Source organism: Pantherophis guttatus, chromosome 2 (genome assembly GCF_059756535.1).
Source record: "Pantherophis guttatus breed Tessera chromosome 2, ASM5975653v1, whole genome shotgun sequence".
NCBI classification, from domain to species: domain Eukaryota; kingdom Metazoa; phylum Chordata; class Lepidosauria; order Squamata; family Colubridae; genus Pantherophis; species Pantherophis guttatus.
In genome coordinates this window covers 48,666,964-48,681,892 of record NC_142064.1, presented here as the reverse complement: position 1 = coordinate 48,681,892, position 14,929 = coordinate 48,666,964, and positions in this window count along the sequence as shown.

Here is a 14,929-nt window from a genome sequence, read left to right as displayed (position 1 = left end):
ATGGAAAAGTATATCCCCAATTTTGTTGCAAATGTCAAGTTCACAACCAGAAACTGCTTCTGAGTGCATTTTTAACCTGTATGAAGTGACAGATTGCAGAGATCACTTTTGGAAATGCTATAGGGCTCTAATTTTTACAACAGTGAATGGCTCTTGTGCAATTGCTGAGAGTTAAGAGTTTTTCCTTGAGCTTTTTTTTTGTATCATTTGTTGGCACTGAAGACTTTTGCCCTTGGTCACAAAAAAAAAAAAAAAAAAAAAAGAGAGGCTCACAAGATGATAACTTCTCTCAAGATAATTGCACTGGCTTTGCACATCCTGGAAGGGAGGTTTTTCCAATCTCTCTATCTGCTTGGCTATTTCTTCTTCCCAATATTTTTGTCAGTGCCTACTTACACTAGTAAGTCTATAAACAGAGTATGTCAAAATAAAATTAGACACAGTCAATAGCATTCACAGCTGCTATTACTGTAGTTGCTCCCCTGCCTTCCAAAGTCATGGTTTTGTTTTGATAGTTTACCTATTTTGATAGTTTTACAGGATTATTTTAATTTCCATTTTCCAGAAAAGAATTAGGCAAAACCTGAACATGAATTGAGATCTCCACATTCTAGCTTTAGGGTTGCTTTTTTCCAGAATATTTTATTTTATTTATTTATTTGTCAAGCATATATAAGATAACAGGTAAAAGTATAAACATAATTTGAATATAGGAAAAGAGTAAGAGTAAAAAGGAATATTAGGATAGGGCTGGTAGGCACGCTGGTACACTTATGCACGCCCCTTACACACCTCTTAGGAATGGGGTGAGGTCAACAGTAGACAGGTTAAGATTAACGTTTTGGGAGTTTGGGGAAGAAACCACAGAGTTAGTTAGTGCATTACAGGCATTGACCAGTCTGTTACTGAAGTCATATTTTCTGCAATCGAGTTTGGAGCGGTTTTCCTTGATTTTGTATTTATTATTTCCTCATGTATTGTTGTGGTTGAAGCTGAAGTAGTCATTGACAGGTAGGACATTGTGGCAGATAATTTTATGTAGTACACTTAGGTCAGATCGAAGTTGGCGTAGTTCTAAATTGTCTAAGCCCAAAATTTGAAGTCTGATGGCATAAGGTATTTCATTGCGGGTAGAGGAATGGAAAACTCTTCTCGTAAAATATCTCTGGACTCTCTCAATTTTATTTATGTCTGATATGCAGTGCGGGTTCCAGACAGATGAGCTGTATTCGAGAATTGGTCTTTGAGAATTGGTTTTGTATGCTCTAGTTAGTAGTACAATATTATCAGAGAAGAAGCTACGCAAGATTAGGCTAATAACTCTTAATGCCTTTTTGGCAATGTTGTTACCGTGGGCTTTGGGAACTTCCACTTTAGATCATGGATCCTACGTATTATATTTTAATTAAAAAAATCTAATTAAGAGCATCATGCCCTAGAAATGTCACTAATATCTTTCTAAACTCATCTGTCTTAATCTGGATTTTATTTATTTTATTTATATCCTGCCCATGTTATTTTTATAAATAACTCAAAACAGTGAATATATCTAATACTCTTTCCTCTTCCTATTTTCCCCACAACAACTCTGTGAGGTGCATTGGTCTGAGAGAGAGCAATGGCCCAAAGTCATCCAGCTGGCTTTCATGGCTAAGGTGAGATGAAAATGGTCTCCAGGTTTTTAGCCTGATGCATTAACTACCAAGTTATACTAGCTCTTTGAATTGTTGCCACCATTTTGACTATATGTAATACAAAGGAAACAAAATACAATACCTCCCTTCCTTTCAAGTCTGACTAACTTCACACATAATCAATAGGTAGTACATATTTTGTTTCAGTGAGTAAAAGAGTAAAACATGTAATTTCATAGTTTAGCTCATATTCATACAAGTACTTACTTTGATGTAACAGCTCTCTAATCTACAATTTTGTTTATTTTTACTATTAAAATTATGTATATATTTTGCATTTTATGCAATTAATTAATTAAATTTAATTAAAATCTACTAAAGTGCTAAATTTGAAATTTAAAGAGTTAATAAAACACTACCATATGAGAGATAATTTTAGACTAAGGAGAAAAAGCTACCATTCATTTCTAACATTTTGCTCCAATTTCTTATTATATTTTATTCAGTAGCCGTGGCTATCACTAGGAATAGCTTTATACTCTTAGTGCTAAAGAATGTTAATGGTTCCACAGTCTCTTTTCTGCTTCTCCTTTGATGATACTTAAAGAAGAGCTTTTTCAGTCTGAAAGAAGCACTGCCTGAAGCTCTTCCCTTAGAGATGTAGCAGTTACAGGGCACCCATGGATCTGTTCTTTCTATGAAAATAAGTGGAATTTAATGTACAGAAATTGGATTTGAGAGTGTTGAAGCTCTGATTACATAAATAATCCATTGTGAATCCATTTGTTTTTTGTTTTGTTTTTTAAAAACTGATAGATTTACAAAAAGCTTCCATGTAATATATTCTAGGGTATGATACAGTGGATGAAATTCTTTCTGACTTATCATACTTTTTCTCCTTTTTTTCTAAATAAAAACAACTTCTGGTTGGAATCAAGTAGAAGATCTCAGAAATAATTTCTGTTTAAGGGTGTATGTAGAAAATGATTTGAGGAAATCAGAAATGAGAAAAAAAATTGAACTGAGAAAGGAGAAAGGATTTTAACAGTAAGTTTACTTAAAATATTCAATTGAGGAGCTGCCCAACTTCAGATGATTTTGGGTGCTCAAAAATGTAACAATAAAATACAACCTGAGTGATCAGAAACAAAATAAGGGCAACACTGAAGAACAAGAACAAGAACAAGATGGCGATCCACAAGAACATATAGAACACACCTAATAGGGCTTCATCTATCTTCACTCATCTCCTGGGAGAAAAGCCAGGTTTTTAAGGCCTTGTGAAATGCCTTCAGAATTGGAGCCATATGAGGAGAGCCTCATTCCAGAGGACTTCTCTATAAAATTATTTTATCTGCTTTATTATGTTATTATCACAGGTTAGGGTTAGTGCTAGTGAACTTTTTCTTACAAACTAAACTCTGTTTTTTATTATGAATATTTAACACTCTCTTACAAAATAAATTTCAGTGATGCTATATAATGGCAAGTTAAAAACAACCATACCAGGACCATTTAAAGAGAAAATAAAGCTTTCCAACAAATACACAAAGAAATTGGGGATTAGCAAGCCATCTATGGTAGAATAGGATGCTGAAATCCTTCTAAGAATTGCTATGTTGGATCATATTGCTCTACTTTTCAATTTTTTAATTTTATTTTCTGGAGCACCCATTTGAAAAATACAAAATCCATTTTAAAGATTTCATGCAGATTTATCCCAGCTAAGATGATATACCTCCCCTTCCCTGTACTTTTTCATTGTCTTCCATATGTGTGTGCTCGGTGTGGCCAAAAAAGTCAAAATAGTGGCTGCAACAGTGAGATTATACCTCTGATTTTATGTGCGGGTATGAATATTTTTCCCATTTCCTTTAAAATACATAAAGCAGAGGCTTAGCTCTCCCCTCCCCATGTAAGCTTGAGTACAAATAACATTTATAGCGAGGAATGAAAGAATCTTAGATGTTTGTGTAAAGTTACCCAAAGGTATTGAGATAGGTACTTAAACATTAAAAATAATGATCTTCTATTCATTGATTTTTTTTAAAAAAAGTATAAGAATGATTCACTAACTGTAAAATGCTGCAATATGCTGAGCCTCCTATTGTAAGGAAAACTGTGTGTATTATGTTTTCATAAACAAAGATAAAATATTTTTCATAAGCATAAGGAAAAATATGTGCCTTCATTTTAATTAGCAGAGAGAAAAAAATATGAATCGCTTTGGGAGATCAAGGACAGAGCTTTGACATGAATTGTGAACTTCCTTTGAGTTTTTATCATTCCCAAACCTGTGCTTCATACATATATTTTTATTACTGCTATTGCTGCACAATGCTACATACAATATAATTTGCTCAGAAAGCTTACAGACATATTTAAAATGCATTTATTTATAAATAATGGCAGCTTAATTACATTTTAATTTCTTGATAATACATGTTTATTTCAATAGTTTTTAGTAAATAATATATGTTGGCTTACTTGGGCAGGGAAATGTTTGGGGCATTAAAGAATTAAAAATATGAATTGGCAAGGAACGAAAGTTTATACATGTGGTAGGAGATTTTGGAAACAATAGGGCAATGTTTCTTATGGATTTTGATTCTTATGTAAAACATTGAACAATTACATAATTAAGCACACTGTTAGTTTCAACATTACAGATAGGAACAGGATTTGCAAGGGTCTTTATCCCTCATGAAAAAAAAAACACAGCTTTATTTCTTCCCCTTTAAATAAAAGAATTATATGAAGAATCCTAAAAGTTACAAAATGAGTGGTCATAAAATATTGGTCAGTGACACTGGACTTAGTTTTCTGAGTCCTTTCAAAAGCCTGAGAACATGCTGTTCTGAGTGATCCTGGAGATATCTCTATCTTGTGTGGCCCATTTTTAAAAATTATTTTTAAGTTTAAAAATAAGTGTGCATAGAGATGAAACTTTTTTTAAAAGAACAGAAGAATCCATTGTCTCCCAACAATGTGACCCCTTCTTCCTTCTAACTCCAAACAGAATCTTTTCTCTTGCTTTTATTTCATTTTTCTTTGAATTTGCATCCCCACCCCTCTTCTGGGTGAACAGGGCAATGTTGAAATACAGTAGAATGAATAGTTCAGAAAACACCACAAATCATACGATTTTAATTTTATTCCTCCTGGATCAACACAGTATTTTCCTCCCTTTTTGTCTATATCATGACTGATGGTGTAAGCTTGTTATTCTTTCTGCCACTATCACAAGCCAAACACTGGTTGAACAGATAGGGCTTCTGATGATTGAACTTTCCTCTGTGCAACATCTGGTGTCTCCAGCATTTCTGAGTTGCTCCCTAGAGATATCTTTACTCATTACAGGGGCACACTAATTAGGTATCAAGAAAAAAAACAACAATCGCAGAATCTCAAAAAATGCAATCATGCAATCAAGTGCTTTTAATAAAGTACAAAGGCACTCCTATTCTACTTTATTCAAGAACTCATAAAACCAAAACCTTCTGTTCACTTATACAGAAGTTATCAGTCCCTGTTTTTTAAACATGCATGAAAAAAGAGTGATTCTTGACTTACGTTGGCTTATCTTTGGTTGATTCTGCTCAGATCTGAAGCCTAGGATAAAGTGTAGCCTTAGGTGTCTATCACAATGTTGCAGCACAACAGTGTGACTTATATATTTATGTCTGACATTGGAACACATGTATAAAAAACCAGTTTGCATCATAACACACTTTCAATATTTATTTCATTATTTAGGTTTGTAATGGATGCATATACTCATAGTTCTTTCACACATATATTCAAAGGCAAGTTAAATATGTATTAACTGCCTTATTTATATATTTATATAGCTCCCCCAAATTTTCAAACATGACTTTGGGCAACCAGAAAACCCTAAAACAATACAATAAATAAAGCCAAAATATTAAAAATCCAACAATGAACCATATAACCAATGAATATGACTTCACTTTGTCTTCTGTTCCCCGGCAGAAGATCAGGAGATAACCCAAACTCTTAGACTATGTGGAATACTCAGAACTATTAGACAATGGGTTCTGGGTAGATGAACTGGGTGGATAATCCAACAGAGATGGAACACAATGCTGGTCCACTTAAATAGTACATCTCAAAATGCTATCTGAAGGTGATTGTTTTAGAGAAAGAGAACAGTTAAGAGAAATAGTGCCTATTATTTGCAAAAGATTCCACAGCAACAGCTGGAAAAACTTCTTGTTTGACAATCTGGAGAAGTATTTCCCACTCAGTACAGATAACATTCAGCCTGAAGAAGGAATGGTCTGACTTAATGTAAGGTATTTTTAAATAATTCTTAGTCTTGTCTTTTTTTAAAATTTTCTCTTCCACAAAAGGACTCTTAACTATAAAAGTTTTTCTTTCACAAGGCACAGTTTCTATAGCACCATTCTTAAACTTTAGGAGTTTTGTGTGATATAGCTTGAAATGGATAAAAGTCTATTTAGATTAGAATTTTGGTATACAATATTGATTGGGAGTATCTGAAGTAATCCTGTTTGTTTTAAAATAGATTTATTTCTTCACAAATGGGGTGATCTTAATTCCCTCCACTCTCCTTGTCTTCTTTTTTGGCAGACCATTAAAATTGGTTTCAGTATATGTGCTTCCTGTGTTTTTCAGAAAAAAATCATATTCAGACTCAGATTTATAGCTTGTTGTACTGAAGCTATTTTTTGTCTTTTGGCCCTTTCCCTTTCGCTTCCGCTTCCCCTTCCCTTCCCTTCCCTTCCCTTCCCTTCTCTTCAACATCTGCTAATTATTCTAATTGACTGAACTGTAATAGAACAGGAAGCAGCACCTCTGGAGATGACAATATCACAACAGTTTCAAACAATCTAAAGCTATTAAGAAGAATATGTTTTTTTTTCAAAAAAACAGAAGCCAAGAGAAATAATTAGAAGTCAGCTAAAAAGAAACTATCATCTGATAAGCAAACTCCCAATTTTTTCTACTATATAAATAAGCTTTTTTCTTTTTTTTAAATCTCACTTGGAAGTTAAATAGCATATACATGTCAGTTTCTCAGAACAACTGATTTATTGCATTCATTTCGTTGGAAATATAAACAAGTTTTATATCTAAATTTTATAGTATTGCAGCTGATCCATCTGTCCTGACTATTCGTGTACTGTCACATAATGAGGCCTGTATTAGGAACAAATATAGTCCCCCCCACTCTTTATTATGCATGTGGCACACAGGGCAATTTACTACATAACAGATGTAGCTAAGTAGTTGGGATCATGTAGTGATTCATTCATTTAAAGACAATCTGCTATGGTAATGTACAGATACTTCATAAACAAAATTAGAATAAAGAAAAAAGTAAGCTTATTTCAACAATGGCTTGAAATTGTTAAATGGTTACACAGTTCCCCTGTGAATGTTTGTTCTGTGGTTAGGTGACAAATAGGAATCTTGGTTTCTTGGGAAAATTGCCTTTCTAGGATTCTCTGCTGCAAGTCACAGCTATTCGATGGGAAAAAAATGAATGAATAATTTTAACAAAGAGTGAAGGATTTTGTATTTCTGCACTTGTATGGGATAGATGTAAAGTACTTGTCACCAGTTATCAAAAAAGCACTAAGAGACTGACAGTTTCTGGCTATGACCAATAAGGGCAAGTTCTTGCTTGCCTCATTTGAACAGCACCTCAATTTTTGTGAAGAATACTTTATTCCCCCAATAACTTAATTGACAGTGATAGACTATTCTCTCTTTAGACATGTGTCATAACGATCCAAACACCTTCTCTTGGTTTCTTCCAAGATGGAAAAAAAAGCAAATCATATGATCTGTAAAGCGCCAAAGATATGTTTATTTATCTAAATTTATCAAGTTGTTTTGGGTGGGGAGGTATGCATAGTTTCTCTTTGTTTCCCTTTTATAGGGTTCTGAAGTTTAAACATGCAGTCAATCAACAATGAATAGATACACTATCTTATTACTAAGAAAGGATTCCTTACCTTAGAGCAGGGTGTCAAACTTGCATCGTCATGTTGTTGTCATGTGACGTATTGTGACTTTTTCACCCTTCGCTAAAATGGGGTGGGCGTGGCCAGCACATGATACATCCAGCCTGCGGGCTGTGAGTTTGACACCCTTCTTAGAGAAGGCAAATTCCTCCTTATTTATAGCTAAACAAATATATATTTATTTAGAGTTAAAATAGCTGTTTTTCAATGCATTGTTTTCCTTTATATGGATATGCATTAGAGATATGTCTTTCTTTGCATGGGCATGCTACACATCTCTATTGTTTCTAATGGAGAAGCAAGCTTTTATATAATGGCAATACTACTGTCTATTTACTACTGCTTATACAATCTTTATTGATATGGTGGCTCAATGGCTAAGACACTGAGCTTGTCGATCGAAAGGTCGGCAGTTCAGCGGTTCAAATCCCTACTGCCGCGTAACGGAGTGAGCTCCCATTACTTGTCCCAGCTTCTGCTGACCTAGCAGTTCGAAAGCACGTAAAAAATGCAAGTAGAAAAATAGGGACCACCTTTGGTGGGAAGGTAAGAGCGTTCTGTGCGCCTTTGGCATTTAGTCATGCTGGCCACATGACCACGGAGACGTCTTCGGACAGCGCTGGCTCTTCGGCTTTGAAATGGAGATGGGCACTGCCCCCTAGAGTTGGGTATGACTAGCACATATGTGTGAGGGGAACCTTTATTTTTTTCTACAATCTTTATTCCAACACCTGCAACAAACACCCCCCTGATCATGTACAGTACTTTTGATTAATCCATAAACATCCCAGTACAGTTTGTTCCAGTTAACTTTTCCTTATTACCTTTTCAATTTGCACTGATTCCTTCTACTGATTGGAATGGATGATTGTAACTCATGTGTTTCTTATTAATTTCTTCATTTTAAAACTATTCATCTTGAAGGATATGCCTGCTGGCTGAAAATGAGCTTCACTAACTTTCCTGGGACTTTCTGACAGATAAGAGAAGAGGACTGCAACAATAATAACTAAACAGAAGATCATTAAGGGACAAGATTGGTTGGAAGATTAAAAATACCACGAGAAAGAAAGAACTTTCTTCACTGCCCCTGCTACAGCGAGTAGATCATTTTAAATATATATCTTATAATATTTTTATTGGTTTCCATAGTTACAATACCTGGTAAGAGCATCTTAAATATAATACTGCTCTCCTGCTTTCTTGGTCTACTTCCTCCTCTCACCCCTCTGCCAAATAACCCAGACCAGAAAATGCTCCAAAGAAGAAAACAATGCAGCAAGGTTAGATTGGATTTTCTTGTTTTCATTACTGGGAGATCAATTTAAGTTCATATAACTCTTAAACCCACCTAGCCTAGAAGGACAGGATGAATTTTAAGGCTTTTTGAATCTTTTCAAAATAAAATTATTTTGAATGTTATAAATTAAGAATTTTAAAACTTATATGTCCCAAATTTTGAGGACCTGCATCATACCTGAACAATTAAGGGTATACGATGGTCTGCATTCCTAAAACCAAACAGGGCAAGAGAAACATGAAACAAAATAAATGATATAAATTAAATCACAATAATAAAAATATGCCTCTTTTATATAATAAATCACAGATTTGTCCTGTGCTGGTTATCAGGGTGAAGAGGAAGGAAGAAAAGACACACCAAGCTTTTCTAGCTATGAAGACAGGGACAGAAGCAGTGGTGGGATTCAAAATTTTTTACTACCAGTTCTGTGGGCATGGCTTGGTGGGCGTGGCTTGGTAAAATCTCCATTCCCTCCTCACTCCAGGGGAAGGATACTGCAAAATCCCCATTTCCTCCTGATCAGCTGGGACTCAGGAGGCAAAGAATAGATGGTGGCAGGGCTAGTCAGAGATGATATTTACCAGTTCTCCAAACTACTCAAAATTTCCACTACCGTTTCTCCAGAACTGGTCAGAACCTGCTGAATACCACCTCTGGACAGAAGAGGTTTTGAATGGGGAGGAAACTACTTCTCACCTGGTGAAAGTTAAGTTTGATTCCAGATCTGTCTATTACAAAAGCAAGAGACAAATGAGCAATTAGTTCTCACCTCAAAATATAGTCACAACTAGCCAGTTTCAGGCTCAGACAGTAGAAAAGGATGGAAAAATTTGGAATCTCAGTTTTAGAATAAATAGGGCTTGCATTTGATATCTAGCAATGTCTGGAAATTATTACAATGGCTAAAAAACCATCAGACATAAGCCAAGAGACGAAATAGTGAGGTATAATTGACTCCAATCTTTTACTTGTTTGCACTTAGTAGACAGAATCTTGTCGAACTAAAGCTATAGCTTTCAAAGCTAATAAATATATCTTGGAAGATTCTAGGGCATGGTTACCCTGAACCTTTCCCTCCTTTTCCCATTCAGCATTTGACTGCTCAGTCTCTTGATCTGGGTCTCTTTCTGGGAAAACTTTAGCAAAATCCTCTCTCTGTGCTGCGCTTCCATCACAATTACTTTCATACATTAGATCTACTTATTATTACTAAAGATAAAGGTAAAGGTTCTCCTTGTACATATGTGCTAGTCGTTTCTGACTCTAGGGGTGGTGCCCATCTCCATTTCAAAGCCGAAGAGACAGCGCTACCCAAAGACGTCTCCATGGTCATGTGGCTGGTATGACTAAATGCCAAAGGTGGACGGAACGCTGCTACCTTCCCACCAAAGTGGTCCCTATTTTTCTACTTGCACTTTTATGTGCTTTCAAACTGCTAGGTTGGCAGAATCTGGAACAAGTAACGGGAACTCATTCTGTTACATGGCAGTAGGGATTCAAACTGCTGAACTGCCGACCTTTCGATCGACAAACTCAACCTTTTAGTCACTGAGCCACTACGTCCCTTCCTTATTATTACTATATTATCTCTATCTATTACATTGCCAGACATAGGAAAACTGATATAGTACACGGACTATTTAGATACATTTAAAATCAAACAGACCTATGCATACACAAAATATATGCAACGTAGCTGTAACAAACAAATAATTGATCACCAGTTTCACTTTCCCATTCATCAGATATTTATTTTTGTTAGTGCATATATCTGTCTGAATGAGAAAACATTATGCAGGATATCTTCTCTATAGCTAAAACCTAAATAAAATGCTGATTTTACCCTAATAGAGAAATTCATTAGATTAAACTTCAGAATGCATATTGAGAAGTTTAGTTTCAGCTAGATTATTTCCTGTATTTTCACATCCCTTGAAATTCAGCTAAGTCATGAGACTACTTGACATGTAAAATCAGTAAATCAATAGAATGGTATTCAGTCCGAAGTTGGTATTCTTGGTATTTATAACAAAGTCAATGACACTTGCATCAGGATGATCTAAAGGCCCAAGCAAAGACATGATGTTAAATGTGCTTTTGCATTTAAAGTGAACATTACTCAAAAATGTAACTGCAGAGTGAGAAGGCAGATCATAACTGAGATCACAGCAGGTGATGACAGGGAATGTAATGATTTTTTTTCCTACCGCTGGACTCTTTATAAGAACTTCTACTCTTCTGAAGCAGCTATTTGCATTTGAAAAGAGACTCCTTTGGTGCCAGTGGAGCATTTCTTCCAAATATAAATATCAGCTTCAAACGAAAATTGTTGAAACTACAGTGGGGGAAAAGCTTCACTTTCCTTGTCCTTCTGAAATTCTAAGAATTATAATCTTACTACAGGAGCAGCTTCTGTTTATATCTTGAAATCTAGTTTAGTATAAAGGTAGTTTAACATGGGATCTAGCGGGCTCAAACATTAATTTTATAGTACAGGGATTGGCAACTTTTCTAGCCTGGAATTTTGTTGTAAAGTTTCATACAACTCTCCAACCACATCCCTGCTTCTATCGAATTCAGCAAGATCCTGCAAATTGCAGACACGCTCCAAGGCTTTGAAAAAGAGAGAGTGTTTCTAGTTTTCTAATCAATCACCAATTTTTCTTCTTTTTCCTGCTTTCACAGGGAAGTCTGGCTCCCACACCGCTGATACAGAATTCCGAATGAGATGGATGAATGTTTTTAGCATAATCTTACTTGCTTTGCATTCACACTAATTCATGAAAAGCACAATGCAAACTACAGCAAAAGCATTTCTTCCTGGAGCTTCCACCTAACTTTCGCCAGTGAATATAAATATTGATTTTCTATACACAGCGCATTGAAAAGAATCCAATAGAAGAAGTTTTCTTCATGATTGTATAAGTATACCTTTTCTTTGTAAAATGTTAGATTACTATTTATGATGTCGATACTCGATTCAGAACCAAGATGTAAAAATAGTAGAAGAGCAGCTTGTCTGTAATAAAAGACTTACAGTGCACTGTAGCTAATTTTCCAAAAAATATATATATTATTTTAAACCGTCACAGTATATTATCATACTATATATTTCATTAGTTGTAAAGAGCATTACTTTTACTCTCATTATTATTCTTGACTCCCCAGTCTCTGTCATCATGAATCATCATTATAATTTTTGCCAGATCAATGTGAGTTTAGATTACCAAGAATTTATGACAACACTAAAGCTTTCCACCTAGTGTTTTCCATCCCAAAATACTAGAACTTAAGTAGGATGCTTAAGGTTGTGATATATTCATTTTATAATTTTTCATTTTAATTATTTTTTGCTGTCATATGTAAAGGAATAACATCAGAATGCTATTTATGTAGTGAAAAATATTTCTAATTTTTTTTTCTCCATGCCAATTTGTGAGCCAAAGAGATGTTTGATTCACAGCCTTAACAGAAAAAGATATGTAAGTAGCCATGGAGCAAAACATATGATAACCAATAAAATAAAAGATATGAACAATGACCTGATTTTTTCTCTTTTTTTCTCTCTTTCTCTCTCTCCCCTCCCCCCAAGATGGTTTGTTATAACCAGTCCATGTTGGTGAATATATATATATATATATATATATATATATATATATATATATATATATATATATATATATATATATATATATAAAATTGAAATGAAAAAAGTGCCAATGTGGTATAGCAGATAGAAAATGTTTTCCAAGCCCATATTAATTGGATTTCAATTCATAGTCTATGCGGAAGTTGTAGACCAACACAGCTGTACGAATCAAGAAAAGAGATTTTGGATTGGACCAAGGAAACTCATAGTTGAATTTCTTCTAAGTGATGAAGTTCATTTAATTGTTTTACAAATATGTTGCAATTTGTAAATAGTGCAATTAGGTATATAGTGCAATTAGGAAATTTGTATTCGTAAGGAAAGAAGTTTCTTACCAAATTATTATTTGATGGCTTCAGTTTTATTTACCAACATGGACTAGTCATAATGAGAGAGAGAAAGAGAGAGAGAGAGAGAGAGAGAGAGAGAGAGAGAGAGAGAGAGAGAGAGAGAGAGAGAGAGAGAACACGAGCAAGTGAGTGAAGGAGAGAGAGGGGGGAGAGGGAGGGGGAGCGAGGGAAGGAGGAAGGGAGGGAGAGAGAGAGGGGGGAAAAATCAGGATTACTGATCTTATTATTTATTTTATGGGTAATCATATGTTTTGCTTCACAGCTACTTGTTCAAATGATAGAAGATTCCCATATCCCATGTCTTCAAAAGAAGTAGGTAGTTTTCAATAATCCATATACATATACATAATTCCAAAAATCACAGGGCTATAGGCTTTACTTCCAGTATATCATTTCATCCTATCACAGAATGGAAAAAGGTCAGTTTTTCTTGTAGTCCTTCCTTCTTTATGAAATGTATAACCCTTTGGTATAACCCAGGGCTGTCAAACTCCTGGCCCGCAGGCCAGATGCACCATGCACTGGCCACACCCACGCCTGGTTTAGCAAAGGGGAAAAAAGTCACAATACATGTGATGCTGCCATGATGATGTGAGTTTGTCACCCCTTGTATAACCCATATTCTCCAAAGATTTCTCTCTCTCTCTCTCTCTTTTAAAGAAAAATGTTTCTTTATTAATGTTTTTTATTCTTCTTGAATAAAAATATTGAATGAAATATTACTGTAGAATTTCAGAACTATCGCTTTGAAGATGTACATCAACATTCCAAAAATAGCTTTGATTCTACATTGAGGAACCAGCCTATCTGCTTATTGTTTTTTCTTGTGCACATTCCTATTGAATTGTGAAAAGTAAAATTATGGTTAAATCATTTTCAGTAGGAAGAATGCTTAGAAAAATGTTAGTAAAAATAAATGTGCAGGAAAGCAAGAGAAGTATATATTATAACTATATATCTATTTTTAAAAATGCTTTTGCTACTGCTTCTAGGTTATAAATATGTTTCATAATAGTGAACAAATGTGGGATAATATTTTCAAACACCCACCGAGTGCCTAAGGCATTTAAAATTAAACATCAGAAGACCTAAATCAAAAATATTTTTAAAATATTATGTAAGCTCAGTGACTTGATTTGATAATTTCAGCTGTTCACTGCTTCAGGCTATCTTTGTCATGCTGTCAGTGTGTCTTTCCTTCTCATATTGGGAAGATGGAAAGTGATGGATTAATATATACCTATTTGAAAACTGCAGTGAAGGCTGACAAGACATCATTTTTTATAAATATATAGAAGGAGGAAATAAATAAAAAAAATAGGAGGAAGAAGACATATTGTTATGTTTGCCTCCTTAAGTTGTACATGAAAAAAGTGGGATAAAATCATGTGGGTGTGTTATTGTGTATATTTCAATACAGAGTATTTAAGACTGATTACTCTATAGTTAAGAAGGCTATATAGCAGACACATACATTGGGTGCAAGTACCTTGGTATCCCATAGTCATATAGGAACCATGAGGAGGGAAGGAAAATGTCATCATCCAAGTACCACAAAAGGATAAGGTATCTTCTGAAGAACACCACAATGAGAAGAATAAGATCCATGCTATCAACATGTACAGTATGTGCCCTGCTGATCATCATACTTTCTGGTATAGTGAGCTGGCAAAAGGTGGACATGGAGACTGCTGATGTGAAGCTCCTTACAATAAAGAGAGACAAATCTGTTTGGCATTAAAACTTTCTATGCCTACATGATTTTGATTTCATGTATCACAAAATTGAGTAAATTTCTTGAAAGTAGTCTTATATACTGTAAGTTTTAAAAAATAAGAAACATTACATTTAGTGCATTATTTCTAATTCCAGGTAGTTTTCCATTCACCTCTATTCAAGACAATTTACAAGGAAATATCTTAATGCTAACTGATCAGGTGATATATGAAGTCATTTCTGCTATTCTATTGCATCTATTT